The sequence below is a fragment of the Hylobates moloch genome, unplaced genomic scaffold, assembly GCF_009828535.3.
Source record: "Hylobates moloch isolate HMO894 unplaced genomic scaffold, HMol_V3 SCAFFOLD_12, whole genome shotgun sequence".
NCBI lineage: Eukaryota > Metazoa > Chordata > Mammalia > Primates > Hylobatidae > Hylobates > Hylobates moloch.
This window is the reverse complement of record NW_026652287.1, coordinates 55,195,508-55,214,289: the sequence shown is the minus strand read 5'-3', so window position 1 is coordinate 55,214,289 and position 18,782 is coordinate 55,195,508. Positions and strand designations below refer to the sequence as shown.

General features: G+C 39.7%; 1 pseudogene; it reads right to left on the bottom strand.

Moving 5' to 3' along the window:
• The window catches only part of LOC116479551 (zinc finger protein 726-like), a 42,275-nt pseudogene extending 24,891 nt beyond the window's left edge, over positions 1-17,384 (bottom strand).
• Positions 17,385-18,782: the final 1,398 nt, after the last annotated feature.

The window sequence follows — 18,782 nt, the reverse complement described above, 5'->3', positions numbered from 1 at the left end:
TATCCAATAAAATAATTGTCAACACACAAACCTTTTCTAATGTATTCTCTAACTCTGAGAAAAGAGTGGCATAATATCCACATCAGTGTATATATGATACTTGTCTGGATGATAAAGTATAAAATTGAGGGCATAAACACTAAGGTACATTTTTGAGTACTGTATTTACATAATACAGAATGAGTTGTATACGTTTTTCAGATGAAAAAGACATAGTTGTTTACATTTTTCAGACAAAATAGACATGTTGACTTAGAAGGTACCACTCAAATTTTAATGTGTACAATAAACTGGACATCATGTTAATGCAGATTATTTTTTCAGGAGCTCTGAAATAAAGTCTGAGTTACTGAATCTCTACCAAATTTACCAGTAATGCCAATGTTTTGGCCCCAAAAGATCATTTTGTCAAACATCCAGTAAGTGGAAGAGCCTGTGTCTTTTTCAGTTCTTCTGGCCTGTAAACAAAGATGAGAGCTTTCATTTACCAAAGAAAGATAAATACAAAGAAAACCTCAAAAACAGGGCAGCTGCCAGATTAAATGTGATGGTTTATGGACATCAGCTGCATACAGATACTTAATGATGAAGAGGAAAAAAAACCTCTATAGTGTAAAAATCTGTAAGAGAGCTTATTAAGCAAATGAGTTATTAACATCAAATACACTAGGACAAGTTTCTATAGTGTGCTGATGCACCCAGGACACAGCGTCACTACTGAGATACTGCCCCCACTAAAGTATATTACAGTCTCAATTTAACCATAAGAAAACATCGGTTGTATGGAAAGTCCAAGATACAGATATTTTCCATGTTCTACAATTTTTAATAGTGAATTTAAGTAGTCTTTCTTTAGCACCCAAATAAGCAGGTATCTCCTGGTAATATTTTTTTTTTTTTTTTTGAGACTCAGTCTCGCTCTGTCGCCCAGGTTGGAGTGCAATGGTGTGATCTTGGCTCACTGCAACCTCTGCCTCCAAGGTTCAAGTGATTCTCCTGCCTCAGCCTCCCTAGTAGCTGGGACTACTAGCGTGTGCCACCACGCCTGGCTAATTTTTTGTATTTTTTGTAGGGATGGGGTTTCACCGTGCTAGCCAGGATGGTCTCAATCTCCTGTCCTCGTGATCCATCCGCCTCAGCCTCCCAAAGTGTTGGGATTACAGGCGTGAGCCACATCGCCCAGCCACTTTTTTCAGAACTTTTTGGGTAATAAATGCCATTCTGTTTAAATGAGCATTTTCTTAATGGTGTAATGCCTCGAAATAACAAAGAACACAGAAATAACCTCAACATTACATGTTCTCCACCTTTACTAAGAACCCCAGGTTTTCCCCATAAAAATCTAGAGTATAATTGCTGGATGCTGCGGCTCATGCCTATAATCCCACCAGCACTTTGGGAGGCTGAGGCGGGTGGATCACGTGGTCAGGAGTTTGAGACCAGCCTGACCAACATGGTAAAACCCCGTCTCTACTAAAAATACAAAAATTAGCTGAGTGTGATGATGCGTGCTTGTAATCCCAGCTACTCAGGAAGCTGAGGCAGGAGAATTGCTTGAACGCAGGATGTGGAGGCTGCAGTGAGCCGAGATCATGCCACTGCACTCCAGCCGGGACGACAGAGTGAGGTTCCGTCTCAAAAAAAAAAAAAAAAAAAAAAATGAAAGAAAGATAGATAGATAGATTATCCACACCTATCCATGTTCAACAGCCAAAGACAACATTTTTAATATTGCAGATCACGAATTCATGGTGAGAATTCTGCATGACATATAAGAAGCCGTGATGTAGAGAAGCTGTGATATACAGAAACGTAATATTTTTCAGAGATCCTTAACTATCATAAGCATTTATAAAAGTAGTTAAGAAAAACTCATTAGGGAGAAAAAACACAAGTATAGAAGTAAAGATTTGCAAGTACTAAGCACATGGCAATCCAGGAGGCACAGTGGACACAGCTCTTGATGTCAGAAATGTTTAGCTGAAAAAAAGTCATTTTTTCTCTTTCTCCTCCTCTAGAATTATTTCTCAGATGACATTTTCTGGACTAATTATACCTGCATCTTTAGAATATGCCTTTAAAAATTTGAGTACCACATGTTCATCTCTTACCACCACACCCAAAGGCAGAAAGCCCAAGACAGAAAAACTCTACCCATTTCTGTCCTTTATAACAGAAAGGATTTAGGAACTATAAGTTTCTCTGCAGCTGGGCAAGGCGGCTCATGCCTGTAATCCCGCACTTTGGGAGGCCGAGGTGGGTGGACAACTTGAGGTCGGGAGTTCGAGACCAGCCTGACCAACATGAAGAAACCCCATCTCTACTAAAAACAGAAAATTAGCAGGGCGTGGTGGCGCATGCCTGTAATCCCAGCTACTCAGGAGGCTGGCGGAGGAGAATCGCTTGAACGCAGGAGGTAGAGGTTGCAGTGAGCCGAGATTGCACCATTGCACTCCAGCCTGGGCAACAAGAGTGAAACTCCATCTTTAAAAAAAAAAAAACAAAACTGTGTGTGTGTGTGTGTGTGTGTGTGTATATATATATATGTTTTTTATTTTTTTGGTCCTCAGGTTCTCTGCTACAGACACTAGCAATTTCTGCTACAGTAATAGAAATATTGGCCACACTGTCCTGTCATTACCAAACCCAAACAGAACAGGTTCCTGGACCACCCTTTAGTGCAAAGGTGGCACTTAACTCTCATAAATGTATCTTGAACTCGTCATACTTGATTCTGGCACCTTAGAGTCACATGAGGCACTTAATTAAAACAAACAGATGCTTTCACCCAGAACATTAAGAACTGTGTAACGGGCACAAGAGCATTCTGCAAATTGGCCATGTGATTCTAATTAGAAGCCTGGGCTTAAAACCACTTACCTAAGCATTGCTACTCAAGCTTTAATGAGCTTATAAATCACTTCGTAAATTTGGCCCCACTCTATGTAATATGATTCTGTGGGTTTGGAAAGGGTCCATAAATGCGTGTTTTAAAGAAGTCCCCTGTCAGTGCTGATGTCGCTCTCTCTGGGCTCATTATTAGCACTGGTTAGAAAAATGAGGCACAGGCCGAGCGCGGTGGCTCACGCCTGTAATCCCAGCACTTTGGGAGGCCGAGATGGGCAGATCACGAGGTCAGGAGATCGGGACCATCCTGGCTAACACGGTGAAACCCCGTTTCTACTAAAAATACAAAAAATTAGCCAGGTGTGGTGGCAGGCATCTGTAGTCCCAGCTACTCAGGAGGCTGAGGCAGGAGAATGGCGTGAACCCAGGAGGCAGAGCTTACAGTGAGCTGAAATGGCGCCACTGCACTCCAGCCTGGGCGACAGAGCAAGACTCCGTCTCCAAAAAGAAAAAAAAAAAGAAAAGAAAAGAAAAATGAGGCACAGCACAGAGTCCCTTATATTCAGCAGTCTTGTCACAACACAAATACTTTTGATACAAATGAAGACAACCATCCTTTATCTTAAAGTATCATATTATTTGCTGGCTCTTTAAAGTTTACAGAGAAAACAGAAAGCAGCAATCTCTGAGTAAGTCTGCATTTAGAAAACAACATGTACACATGTACTAACGCAATGTTTATTAAGCAGGTACTGTGTGCTCAATAAGACGTTACAGAGCACTGTGATGACCCATTATTTAATTCTGATAAAACCCTGTGAGTTTATACTAAGCGTTCAATAATTCCAAGGATTTAGAATAAGAACCCAGCATTTTTATTTCTTCTTCTGTTTATCTGTCACTGATTTTTTAAAAAAATGTATAGAATATAAATATAGACAGATGAGAGGGATACAGATAGAGTTTCATATAATTTAGATGAATTTTTGTTGTGTTTATATTTACTATTTTGTGATTTGTGAATCAACTACTATATCTGCAGGGACAGAAAACGAGTTGCTAAATGTAGTGTCTCTGCAAACAATGGTTTTAAAAAAAATGTAAGACCCTATAAATTATATTTTATATTTTCCATTTATCTGCTTTTCGGTTTCAGAAAATCATGAGCACCAACCCTAAAAAAGCAACAGGATGCATCACCCAAAACTCTGATCTCTTCTAGTTAGTTCTGTGAGGCAAGACTCCAGAGTATGGCCACACCTAAATAAGGTCTTCAAAAAGGGTGAATCTGATCAGGGCTGGGGCAGGGTGTAGAGCTAATGTAAAATTCTGTTTTTTATGCCACTGGGGAGTATTTTCAGTTCTGTTTCATTTTTTAAGTGTACCAAAAAAAAAAAAAACTTAAATCTCAGAGTTTGTATAATTTTTAATCTTATTAATCCCCACTGCCCTCTCAAGGTTATATCACATACTAATAAGCAATTTAAACAAATCTCTTAAGGTTTTCTAAAATAGTTTTTTGGAAGATAAGTATTCTTAGCAAGCTAAAAAAAATACAAATAATAACTCTTGTTTATAAATATATGTTCTGGTGTAGACATCAGAATTCTCAACAATATAAAGAAAATGGTGCAAATATATCCCATATTTTTGCATATGTCTATTTATTGTACCCACCATATGATGCATAATTAAACCACTTATGCAGCTGATAGTCAAGACTAAAAGTTCCTGCATGGTAGGGACCATGACTGCTTCATCTATTTTTCTAATGACTATATGAAATGGAATCAATTTGTTTATCTGTTTGAGTCTCCAGACCTCCTCCTTGTTTTTCACCCAAGTACCAGGGAACCAGAGAAACTCTCATCTGGGTACTAACCAAAGACATCACTTGTATTATGGGAGGAACACACACCAGATGATTCACTTCTTTTACACTAAGACAGAAGCAAAATTAACCACTCTTGTCAGACTGACACAATTCTGTTCTGGAGATTCTCAAATGTCTCAGATGCCTAGGTGACTGTGAGAGCATTTCCAGTGACCCTGGGCTGATGGACCAATTATAAGCCAGCAGGAGAGACTCAGGCTGATTCTAAAAAGAAAATGAAACTATCCTGGTGGAGCTGCAGAACCTGGATCACCTGTCCTGATTAGCTAGCTTTTGAGTATGTAGAAGGACAATAACACTCTAGTATCACATTTTCCAGGTAGCTATAGTTGTGCTCAGGGCTCTGGCTACTTTGTGGCCTTGATCTCTCACTCCTAGGATGCTTGTTTACATTTAGAGATTCTGCCATCAGATTGTATTTAAACCTGCAGCCTCTCACATAAAGGTTGCGATGTGAACAGGTCAAAGAGCCACACTCTCAAAGGAGGGATCTGAAGTGTCTATGTTGACATCTCACAATGCAGAAAATGCCTCCTGTTGGTTTTTTCTGTATGTTCTCAATCTAAAGTCTGGCCATGTTTTGTAAATTCCAGGCAGAGACCAGACCTTATGTGCAGATTCTAGATAAAACCAACATCACTTTGCATTTTTGGCTGTTACAGCAAGTACAATCAAAGGAGAAATCTACTCACAGAGGCTGCTCTAGCAAATTCTAAATAATATTTTACATAAAAAAAAGCTGACACAACATGAATATAAGTAGACAGTTTATTGGGGCCAAGCTTAAGCACTGTAACTTGAGAAGAAATATTCAAGATGCCTGGAATCTACACTGATTAGCAGCAATTACAAGTGGATTTGTGAAGGAAAAAAAAGAAGAGAGACAGACAGTGGGGTGACACAAACTAGTTTGTGAGAAATTCTTATTTGTTTAAATAAATAACTTATTATTGGTTTAACTTATACCTACTTTTGGCAATAGTGAACAGCTTCAAGAGATGAATATACAGTTGAAAGTAGGGAGAAAGACATAATTGTGCTCTTATTTTAATGTCTGAGTTTTGTAAGTAAAAAGATTGGCAGACAGGCACAGTGGCACATGCCTGTAATCCCAACATTTTGGGAGGCCAACGCAAGTGGATCATGAAGTCAAGAGATCGAGGCCATACTGGCCAACATGGTGAAGCCCCATGTCTACTGAAAAAAGTAATACAAAATTAGCCAGGTGTGATGGCACATGCCTGTAATCCCAGCTACTCAGGAGGCTGAGGCAGGAGAATAGCTTGAACCTGGGAGGAGGAGGTTGCAGTGAGCCGAGATGACGCCACTGCACTCCAGCCTGGTGACAGAGCAAGAATCCATCCCCCTCAAACCCCCCTAAAAAAAAAAAAAAGACTTGCATTTCTCAAATGAAACTTTTGTTCTGTTTTGTTTTTTAATTTCTAGACCTAGATTTAGAATTTGGAGCTGCAGATTTAGGTCCTGCATGGGTGGAGTAGCAGCAGGTGTTACCTGCAATTGTGAGCATTTTAGCAAGAGGAGAGAAAGAGAAGTGGAGATTCTCATGTCTCCATGTCTACTCAATGCACACTTGTTACACTGATTGGGTTTCTAGGCTCCATGGTCTCTGAATCAGTTTCAGGTCTGAATATACAAGAGTCATTGAAAGAAGTAAAATGGTTAATATATGCCCTATAAAGTTGGTAGAAATCTAGGCCAGGTGAGGTGCCTCACACCTGTAATCCCAGCACTTTGGAGGGCTAAGGTGGGTGGATCACCTGAGGTCAGGAGTTCAAGACCAGCCTGACCAATACGGAAAAACCTTGTCTCTACTAAAAATACATAAATAGCCAGGCTTGGTGGTGCATGCCTGTAATCTCAGCTACTCGGGAGACTGAGGCAGGAGAATCACTTAAACCCAGGAGGTGGAGGCTGCAGTGAGCTGAGATTGTGCCACTGCACTCCAGCCAGAGCAACAAGAGTGAAATTCCATCTAAGAAAACAAAAAAAAGTTTGTAGAAATCTGCTCTAGCCTCTCTAGAAGTGACTGTGGAGGACTATAGATACCAAATAGGCAGAGACACAATTCTGCCTGCATATTTAGGTGACAGCATGCACTTTACAGCATAATTGTGAATTGGCTGGAAGCCTGAGAGGGAAAGTCCCCTCTAGAGTAAAGCTTGGTTGGCACCTTATTTGTTTATATTATGTCTGGTAATTCTAGGAAATATATATATATATATATTTTTTTTTTTTTCTTTTTTTTGAGATGGAGTCTTTCTCTGTCCCCTAGGCTGGAGTCCAGTGGCGTGATCTCGGCTCACTGCAAGCTCCGCCTCCCGGGTTCACACCATTCTCCTGCCTCAGCCTCCCGAGTAGCTGGGACTACAGGCGCCCACCACCACACCCGGCTATTTTTTTTGTATTTTTAGTAGAGACGGGGTTTCACCGTGTTAGCCAGGATGGTCTCGATCTCCCGACCTCGTGATCCACCCGCCTCAGCCTCTCAAAGTGCTGGGATTACAGGCTTGAGCCACCACGCCCAGCCTAGGAAATATAATTTTAAAAAAATTCTCTTCAGCCCCAGAGAAACCACAATAATAGAAAAGAAAGAGGTTGGGCATGGTGGCTTACACCAGTAATCCCAGCTTTGGGAGGCCAAGGCAGGTCGATCATGAAATCAGGAGATAGAGACCATCCTGACTAACATGGTGAAATCCCGTCTCTACTAAAATTAAAAAAAAAAAAAAAAAAAAGCCAGGCATGGTGGCATGCGCCTGTAATCCCAGCTACCTGGGAGGCTGAGGCAGGAGAATCACTTGAACCTGACAGGCAGAGGTTGCAAAGAGCTGAGATCGCACCACTGCACTCCAGCCTGGGCAACACAGTGAGACTCTGTCTCAAAAAAAAAAAAAAAAAAAAGAAAAATCTTTCATTACACAATTAAATCTGAATGTCACATGTATTACAGTCAGTCTGCTTAAGAGATTGAAAAGACATAAAGATGGTTGCCATAAATAGTTCACAAGTAGAAGAATTCACAGCACCATGTCATACGTAGTTCATCCTAAATTCACCTGGTCATTGGGGAGGTCATCCATGTATGCTAATTGGTTATATTCAATGACAAAATAAGCTTTTCACATCTTCATGACAGAAGATAGTTCTGCAACTTGAAGCCAGCTGCCTGCTGAAGGTAGACTTTCACTCTTCCACAAAAGTGGTTGAATAGGGTGCTATCTTTTTGGCTACTTGCATTTTAAAGCAGTACCTCTCTCCTCCCTGAGGACGGGGTTACAGTACTCCAGCTTCCCCTCTTCTGGCGGCCAGTGTCCTCTTTCGTTTCCTACCATCTGCCACTGCAGTACAGCCCACAGCACAGGGCTCACAGCTGGCAGCTCACATCATAGGTGAACGCCAATTGCCATAGCAGCACTTTAGTGTCACATCAAAGAGTGAAGCCTGAGCTGCAGGAAGGAGCCTCCCTGGGTAGAACTGCACCTTCACAATAATGGAAATGAGAGCATCATTTAAGCCATAGTTTCTATTTATAATGGTGACATGGAAAATATACTGCTGGATTTCCAGCATGCATCCAGATAGAGATAGCTCCAAGAGTTCTCACTGTGACAGCCATGTCTTTCACAGACATTATGGGATACTAATAGGGCTTCTAAAACAGATACACAACGCATTCTACAGAAAAACAGCTCTCACTCTGAGAAAGATTATATTGACAGAAAAAAAGAAGTTAAAAGCATCTTAAGAAAAAACTGAAATTAGATATAAGATTGATCAAGTCAGCCAGAAAATATTCCTCCAAAAACAATTTCTCTCAAAATACCCAAAGTGCATAGCTACTCAGCATGAGAAACAAGTACTATGAAGAAAAGATGTATATTATCATAAGGCAGAATCATAAAATATTTTTTTCTATCTCTGCTGCTAATTTTCTAGCCATTGAATACAGAATCTATATTCAAATATATCTGACAACTTCCACCAGCACTTTTTGATAAAAAATTAAAATCTGACTGTGTTAATATAGTAGAATATATGTGAACCTGTAAGGTAGCTAAATGGAGAGCTACTACAGTTTTTGGGCGGCCACATCATCTGCCTTTATTTGTCCTATAATAGCAGCATTCCAATTTGTGAAATGAAAGACACCAAAATTATGCTTACTTATAATTATCTCTTGGTTAAATTAATAAGCATAGCAGAATAATATCTACTGTAACAATTTGGTAGTAAAATTTCTTTGGATATTAGATATAAATATGTAAGTAGGAATAATTTTAACATACTAGTCATAATGTATGTAGGATTTTTTTAAAAATTTCTGTAACTATATTTCAGTTGAAAAACTTTACATTTCAAAAGTATAAACCACAATATTAAAATAATTAAGGAATTCATTCAAAGTAGACATTGTGGCTTTATATTCATACTATTGTAGAAAATACTATTAAATGTATATGAATGCAGGTTGTCTAACAACACCACACATAACTATGCTAATTGTACTGAAGTAATAGAAACCAAGGTATGACAACATACTCCACCGTTCAGTTTATAAACTAAACTATTTTTGCTTTTGTAGTAGAAGTACTTCAGCCTGTAAATAATCACATTGGATAAACAGGTTTCTGTCAATCATATTACTCAATATCTTTTAGTCCTTATAATTCTGTTTTGCTAAATTTAATCCTATTTTTATGCTAAACTTTTGTGTGCTCTTGGAATGAGTTTTACTGTGAACAAATCTGTGTCAACTTTAAAAGACTAAAAATAATAAGAACAACCTTTTGCCAAAGCAAAAACAAAGGAATTAATCTCAGGTCCCAGATAAAGACAATCGTGAGTAAAAAAAATAAATACATAACGAAGATTTATTTAGCTGTTACTATGATTTACATATATTTCAAAAAAAGGAGATAAAAATCTACACATCATCTAAGTGTTTTAAGAAAAGAGATTTTAGTAAGATATTTTCCTTTATTTTTATGTGGACTAATTAAGCCTCTTATTTCTAATTTATATTTTCTTTTACAACAGCCAGGTCTCTAAACATGATCTTGAACTCGTGGACATCTAAATTTTGCACATTGTGCACACAAGAAAGAATGTTTATGGAAGAAAAAGCAGAAAAGAGAAAGATGTTATATAAAATTCATGGGTTCATATGAATAAAGCAAGTTCTTAGAGACCTATGAAGAGATTTAGATTCTGACACAATAATAGTGGGAAACCACAACATCCCACAGGCACTAATAGACAGATAACTGAAGAAGAAAATTAACAAAACATTAGGACCTAAACTCAACACTTGACCAAATCGTCCTAATAGACATCTACAGAACTCTTCAGCTTGACAAAAATATAATTCAACAAAAAGAAAACAACGTGAAACCATACAATTACATAAAAATTAAACCACTTGCACTTGAATAACTTCTTGATAAATAATGAAATTAAGGTAAAAACCAAGAAGTTCTTTTAAACAAATAAGAACAAAAAAACAGGCCAGGGCTGGGCATGGTGGCTCATGCCTGTAATCCCAGCACTTTGGGAGGCCAAGGCAGGTGGATCATGAGGTCAGGAGTTTGAGACCAGCCTGGCCAAGATGATGAAATCCCATCTCTACTAAAAATACAAAAATTAGCCCATCGTGGCAGCACATGCCTATAATCCTAGCTACTTGGGAGGCTGAGGCCAGAGAGTCACTTGAACCCAGAAGGCGGTTGTTGCAGTGAGCCGAGATCATGCCATTGCACTTGGCCTGGGCAGCAAGAACAAAAATCCATCTCAAAAAAAAAAATAAATAAATAAAAACAAAAATAAAAACCCAACACATCAGAATATCTGCAATGCAGCTAAAGTGGTGTTAAAAGGGAAATTTATAGCATCTAATGCTCAAAAAGTTTGAAAGATCTTCATTTGACAACCTGACATCATAAATAAAAGAATGAAAGAAGCAAGAGCAAATCAATCCCTAAGCTAGCAGCAGACAAGAAATAACCAAAATCAGTATCAAGAAATCCAGGAATTAAGTCTATGGAAAAAAAATAAGATAAATAAGCCACTAGCTAGATGAATGAAGGAACAAGGGATGATCCAAATAAACACAATTAGAAATAACAAGAGACATTACTATTGACCCCACAAAAATATATTTAAGTCTACTATGAATACCTTTGTGCACACAAACAAGAAAATCTAGAAAAAATGAAAATATTATTGAACAAATATATCCTTCAAGAATGAACAAAAAAGAAATCAAAGCCCTAAATAGATGAGTAAGAAGCTCAAAAATTGAATTAGTAATAAAGAGCCAACCAAACAAATAAAGCCAAGGACCAGACAGATTCACAGCTGTGTACAAAAAAGTGCTGGTATTATTTGTACTGAAACTATTTTAAGAAATTAAGAAAAAGTAACTTTTCTCCAACTTATTATATAAGAACAGCATTATTCTGATACCAAAACCTGGCTGAGATTAAAAAAAAAAAAAATTCAGGCCAATATCTTTCAACATTCATGCAAAAATCCTCAACAAAATACTGACAAACCAAATTTAGCAACATATCAAAAAAGCTAACCCACTATGATCAAGTAGAATTTATTTTGGGAATGCAAGGTTGGTTCAACATACACAAATCAAATCAATAAATGTGATTCATCACATAAACAGAAATAAGTCAGAAACCACAAGATTACCTCAATAGATGCTGAAAAGGCTTTTGATAAAATATAACATCTTTTATGTTAAAAACTCAAAAACCTAGGCATTAAAAGTACATACTTTACAATAATAAGTTATTTATGACAAACTCTCAGCCAACATACTGAATGGACAAAACCTGGAAGCAGATGGGTGCAGTGGCTCATGCCTGTAATTCCAGCACTTTGGGAGGCCAAGGCAGGTGGATCACCCAAGGTCAGGAGTTTGAGATCAACCTGGCTGACATGGCAAAATCCCATCTCTACTAAAAATACAAAAATTAGTCAGGGGTGCCTGTAATCCCAATTACTTGACAGGCTGTGGAAAGAGAATCGAATAAACCAGAAGGCAGAGGCTGCAGTGAGCCAAGATTGTGCCACTGCAATCCAGCCTGGGAGACAAAGGGAGACTCTATCTCAAATCCTCAAAAATTGGCACAAGGCAAAGATGCCTTCTCTCAACACTTCTATTCAACATAAAATTGGAGTCCTGGTCAGAGCAATCAGGCAAAAGATGACAATAAAAGGAACTTAAACAGAGAGGAAGTCAAGCTATCCCTTTTTGCAGACAACATAACTCTATGTCTGGAAAACTGTATAGTCTTGGTGGAAAAACTCTTTAAACTGACAAACAACTTCAGTATCATTACAGGATACAAAATAAATGTACAAAAATTAGTATCATCCCTGTAAATCAACAACATCCATGCCAAATACAAATTATAAACACAATGCCATTAACAATTGCTGCAAAAAGAACAAAATATCTAGGAATACAGCTAACCAGGAAGGTGAAATATCTCTATAAGAATTACAAAACAACGCTTAAAGAAGTCAGAAATGGGCCGGGCGCGGTGGCTCATGCTTGTAATCCCAGCACATTGGGAGGCCGAGGCAGGCGGATCATGAGGTCAGGAGATCGAGACCACGGTGAAACCCTGTCTCTACTAAAAATACAAAAAAAATTAGCTGGGGGTGGTGGCGGGCGCCTGTAGTCCCAACTACTCAGAGAGGCTGAGGCAGGAGAATGGCATGAACCCGGGAGGCAGAGCTTGCAGTGAGCCGAGATTGCACCACTGCACCCCAGCCTGGGCGACAGAGCGAGACTCTGTCTCAAAAAAAAAAAAAAAAAAAAAAAAGAAGTCAGAAATGGCACAAACAAATGGAAAACAACTTTATACTCATAAGTAGAAAATATCAATATCCTAAAAATGGTCCTACTAACCCCAAAATTTACAGATTTAATGCTATTCTAATCAAATGACCAAAATATTTTTAACAGAACTAAAAAAAAAAAAAAAAACTATTGTAAAATTCATATAAAACCAAAAGAGTCCAAATAGCCAAGGTAATCATAAGCAAAAACTAACAAAGCTGAAGGCATTAGATTACCTAACTTCAAATTATACTACAGAGCTACAGTAAACAAAGCAACATGGAACTGGTACAGAAACAAACTCATAGACCAATGCAACAGAATAGGGAGCCCAGAAATAATGCCACATACCTACTACCATCTGATCTTCAACAAAGGTGGCAATAGAAATGTGGAAAGAATTCCCTATTTAATAAATGGTGGTGGAATAACTAGCTAGCAGTATGTAGAAGACTGAAACTTTATTACACCATATACAAAAATCAACTCAACATTAATTAAAGGCTGAAATATTTATTTGAAAATTATAAAAAACCCTGGAAGATAACTTAGGAAATACCATTCTAGACATAGAAACTGGCAGAGATTTCATGATGAAGATACCAAAAGCCATTGCAACAAAAGCAAAAATTGACAAATTGGACCTAATTAAACTAAAGAGCTTCTTCACAGCAAAGGAAACTATCAACACGGTTAACAGACAACCAACAGAATAATAGGAAATATTTGCAAACTATGCTTCTGACAAAGGTGTAATATCCAGAATGTATAAGAAACTTAAACAAATTTACAAGAAAAAAAAGACCTCACTAAAAAGTAGACAAAAAACATGAAAAAGATGCTTTTCAAAAGAAGACAAACATGTGGCTAACAAGCATGTAATAAAATGCTCATCAATAATCATTAGAGAAATGCAAAGAAAAACCATGAGATGCCATCCACATCAGTGAGAAGGGCTATTAAAAAGTCAAAAAATAGATGCTGTCAAGGTTGCAGAGAAAAGGGAATACTTATACACTGCTGTTAAGAGTGTACATTAATTCAACCATTGTAAAAAGCAGTGTGGCAATTACAGAACTAAAAACAGAATTACCATTTCACCAAGCTACCTCATAATTGGGTATATACCCAAAGAAATATAAATTATTCTATCATAAAGAGGCATGCACAAGAGTGTTCACTGCAGCACTAGTCACAATAACAAAGACATGGAATCAACTTTAATGTCTATCAATGGTAGACTGGATAAAGAAAATATGGTATGATCGGGCACAATGGCTCATGCCTGTAATCCCAGCACCTTGAGAGGCCAAGGCAGGTGGATTGCCTGAGCTTAGAAGTTTAAGACCACCCTGAGCAATATGGAAAAATCCCATCTCTAAAAAAATACGAAAAGAAAAATTAGCTAGGTGTAGTGGTGCATGACTATAGTCCCAGCTACTTGGAAGTCTGAGGTACAAGAGGATTGCTTGGCCTGGCGGGATGGCTCACACCTGTAATCCCAGCACTTTGGGAGGCCGAGGCAGGCAGATCACCAGGTCAGGAGTTCAAGACCATCCTGGCCAACATGGTGAAATCCCGTCTCTACTAAAAATACAAAAATTAGCTGGGCATGGTGGTGGGCACCTGTAATCCCAGCTATTCAGGAAGCTGAGACAGAAGAATCACCTGAGTTCCAGAAGAGGAAGCTGCACTGAACCAAGATCACGCCATTGCACTCCAGTCTAGGCAACAAAAGCGAGACTGTCTCAAAAAAAAAAAAAAAAAAAAAGAAGATTGCTTGCGCCCAGAAGGTTGAGGCTGCAGTGAGCCAAGATCACTTCAGCCTAGGCAACAGACTGAGACTCTGTCTCCAAAAAGAAATACATAACATAACATAATATAAAATACAAAGAAAATAAAATACAAATACAATACAAATAAAATACAAATAAAACAAGAGCAAAACTCAGTCTCAAAAAAAAAAGATACAACCCCAAAAAAGTGAAATAAATGTATAGAACGAAGAAAAAAGGTGGGAAAGATGAAGCACAAAGATGATAAACAGCTGTGATCAATAAAATTCTCATCTTTTGTGTTCTCCAGGAAGACTTTAAGGGGAAAAAAAAAAAAAAAACCTCTTTCCATTGTGACTGAAATGGTGCTCTTTTTTCTTACCTATCACACAGCCAGAAAAACACTTTGTACATTTTCTTTTTACTCACTGAAAACAAGCTGACTTTGTCTTCAGTGGTCAACATAAAATACTTCTTATTCAAACTTAGGTTTATTTTCTTCCCACAGGGTCATGAACTTTGAGCTTACCCTCAGTCTCAGCCACCATACAACCCCATTTTATGTCCCTCCTAAGAACATACTGACGTCCGGGTAAAACATTCTCTAATCTAAAATCTGATTTTATTACACTCCATTTAAACATTCCCCTCCAACCTCTTTCTAATCTTGTTTGCTTTTCTCTGGAAAGCAAAGCCCTTTTCTGCCTAATCTTTGCAATCTTTAAAACTCTTGGCCTGGTGCGGTGGCTCATGCCTCTAATTCCAGCACTTTGGGAGGCTGAGGCGGGCAGATCAAGAAGTCAGGAGTTTGAGACTAGCCTGATCAACATGGTGAAAGCCCGTCTCTACTAAAAATACAAAAATTAGCTGGGCTTGGTGGCGCGCGCCTGTAATTCCAGCTACTCAAGAGGCTGCCTGGGCGACAGAGCTAGACTGTCGCAAAAAAACAAAAACAAAAACAAAAAAACTTATAGTTGCTACTTTCTCCTTTTGCAATACTCCTTTGAAATTCAATTTTTTACATATCTGTTTTATTTTTAAAAGTCTAGAAACTGCCTCAAAACAATAACAACTCCATCTTCAGTAAGACCCTCCCAATCTCCTTTATATTAACCTTATCTGCGTCTGCCTGTAGATCCCCAGCATTCCAAGGCTCTGTAGCTTCTCTCAGTTTAGAGGCTTCTTCCATGGCTTGGATAATCAGGCTGGGAAATCTGCAGGGGAGGTTCCCCAAAAGGAACTAACTGGGCCTTAATAACCTCCTTTTGCAGGCTCAATATCAGCCTCAGCTTGGAGTCCCTGGGCTTAAGCTTTAATTTCCATGCCAGAGTTATTAACTTGGTTTGTGAAACTGAAACTGTTAGAAAAATTCAGCAATATTATTCAAACACGGTGTTCACATAACGGAAGAAACTTTTAAGGTGCTTACATTTTATATCTCAGTAAGAAAAGCAAAATCACTTATTCCTTTCAGACAATCAATGTATTATTTTATTATTTGTATTAAAAATCATGTAGTAAACAGTCAGCAGGGTGCAGTGGCTCATGCCTGTAATCCCAGCATTTTGGAAGGCCAAGGTGGGTGGATCACCTGAGGTCAGGAGTTCAAGACCAGCCTGACAAACATGGTGAAACCCCGTCTCAACTAAAAATACAAAAATTAGCCAGGTGTGGTGGCGGGCACCTATAATCTCAGCTACTCAGGAGACTGAGGCAGGATAATTGCTTGAACCGAGGGGGCGGAGGTTTCAGTGAGCCAAGATCACGCCACTGCACTCCAGTCTCAGAGATAGAGCAAGGCTCCCTCCATCTCAATAAGAAAAAAAAAAAAAGAAAGAAAGAAAAGATTAAAATAATATAAAAATGTACACTCAAGGACAAATAGTTGATAAAGTGAATTAGGGAGGGGAAATTGGCATTTGGGAATATCAGACAAAACTGGAAATGTAGTATTTTACTGCAAGCCAGAGTTAGGCGAGAGGAATAGGGGATGAGGGGTGGACATGAGGTCCTGCTTGGGACACGTGAAAAATTCAGGGAAAAATCAGTCACTATTGGAGTGTGAAAATAATTAAGTGGCAGGCAATTAGACTGAGGTGGCTCTAGTCCCCGGATTTCTACATCTAAAAAATAATCTAAACTCAAGAGCAAGCTTCAGGCTTAACCAACTGTAAACTGCCAATTAAACTCTGATTACATAACCAAGATATTTCCACCTTGATTGTAAAAATTAAGAAACTAGGGCAGGCGCAGTGGCTCAAACCTGTAATCTCAGCACTTGCGGGGCCGAGATGGGTGGATCACCTGAGGTCAGGAATTGGAGAAGCCCCTTCCACAGACCATAAATTAAAACCATAGCTGGGTGCTCTACAATTTTTGAATCACCCTTTGATTAAATTATTTAATACTTTCACTGTGACACCCATACATTTTTAATAACCCTGAGTCAGGATTCTGCCCTGACGATTCTCCCGTGGTCCCTGCACAATCTGGGAGAGATGTGGCGCTACTGGTGTAGCGCTGCCCAGAGAGGGCTCCAGGACATGGCACAGTCACTGCACTGGGAAGACGGGACGCCCGGGGGTCCGGCTTTCAGCCTAGCTGCCATCTTATGGCTGCAAGGGACGGACGCCGACCTGGGCAAGGAGAACTCAGGGCGCAGATTGTGGAGCTGACTGCGGGGAGGCCTGAGTCCCGCCACAGTCGCTTCCCACCAGTTCCAACCAGCCCTTGCCCCTCTCCGGATGTTGGACCTGGCAATCTCACCATTTCTAGGCTTTCAGCGGGTCCTGGCGTCTTTGCTGTGGCTCTCCAGTACCTGCAGGTCGCAGGGCCACACAGGCTGGGGCTCTAAGTCAGAGGACACAGAGCAGTGAAGATGAGACCTGGAGCTCCATCTGCCGCTAGAGACACAGTACCCCCCTACATCCCGGAAGTCGCCCTGTCTGCTCCAGTTTTGTGTGTGATTGGACAGTTTCCAGTCCCACATCGCTGATTGGATATCATTCAAGGCCCCACCTTCTCAGGCCCTGAGTGACACAAGATGTGATCAGCCTAACACAACAGTGATAGCCTAAGTTGCAGCCTTTTCAGGGAGGACTTCATCCCTGAACTGAGCCAGGCCCACCCCAGAACATGGGGAAATTCTCTTTTTTCTTTCTCTTTTTTTCAATGTATTCAAAATGTGAACTAAAATATTTTATGTATATTAACAATACATAAAATTATTGTTCAAGAGAAAATCAGGCCGGGTCCAGTGGCACACCTCTGTAATCCCACCACTTTGGGAGGCCTAGGTGGGCTGATCACGAGGTCAGAAGTTCCAAGCCAGCCTGACAAAGGTAGTGAAACACCAGCTGTACTAAAAATACAAAAAGTAGCCGGGCACAGTGGCGGGTGCCTGTAATCCCAGCTAGTCAGGAGACTGAGACAGAGAATTGCTTCAACCCGGGAGGTAAAGGTTGCAGTGGGCCCAGATCATGCTACTGCACTCCAGCCTGGGCAACAACGCAATACTTCATCTCAAAATATAAATAAATATATACATACAAAAAGAAGCTGGGGGCCAGGCTCAGTGGCTCATGCCTGTAATACCAGCACTTTCCGAGCCTGAGGCCAGCAGATCACCTGAGGTCAGGAGTTCTAGACCAGCCTGGCCAACATAGTGAAACCCCATCTGTACTAAAAATACAAAAAATAGTTGTGCTTCCTGGTACATGCCTGTAGTCTCAGCTACTCAGGAGACTAAGACTACAGTTAGCCGATAGTGTGCCACTGCAGTCCAGCCTGGGTGACAGAGCGAGACTCTGTCACCAAAAAAAAAAAAAAGTAACACAATATCATCTGTGATTTTGCTCCTTGATGACACTGTCTGTGCCACCCGAGGGCTTTATGCAAAATGCAAAATGTTGTATGTCTCACATACAATATGTGAGAGAGTGGTAATTCTCTATGACCTTGGCAGAAAGAGGAGACTAAGGATCGTGTTTGTTTTCCTAAGCCTAGCTAGGAGAGAGAGTAACTCTTTTATTGCCTGGTTCAAGGTCTGAGAATCATCATAGCATCTGCAAGCTGGGGCAAGACATATGTCACAATTACATCAGTGAGTAGAGAGTGAGCAGAAGAGTCACATCACCTGGGGCTTGTCTAAAGATGTTACAATCTTTTTTGGAGGAAAGAACTGGACAGGAGAGTCATATCACGTCACCTAGGTACTTGGTCAGGGATGCATTAAAATCTATTTCTATAAGATGGCTGCAGGTGGCAGGCAGACTGGGTGCAGTGCCTCATGCCAGTAATCCCACCACTTTGGGAGACCAAGGCAAGTGGATCAACTGAGGTCAGGAGTTCGAGACCATGCTGGCCAGCATGGTGAAGTCCCACCTCT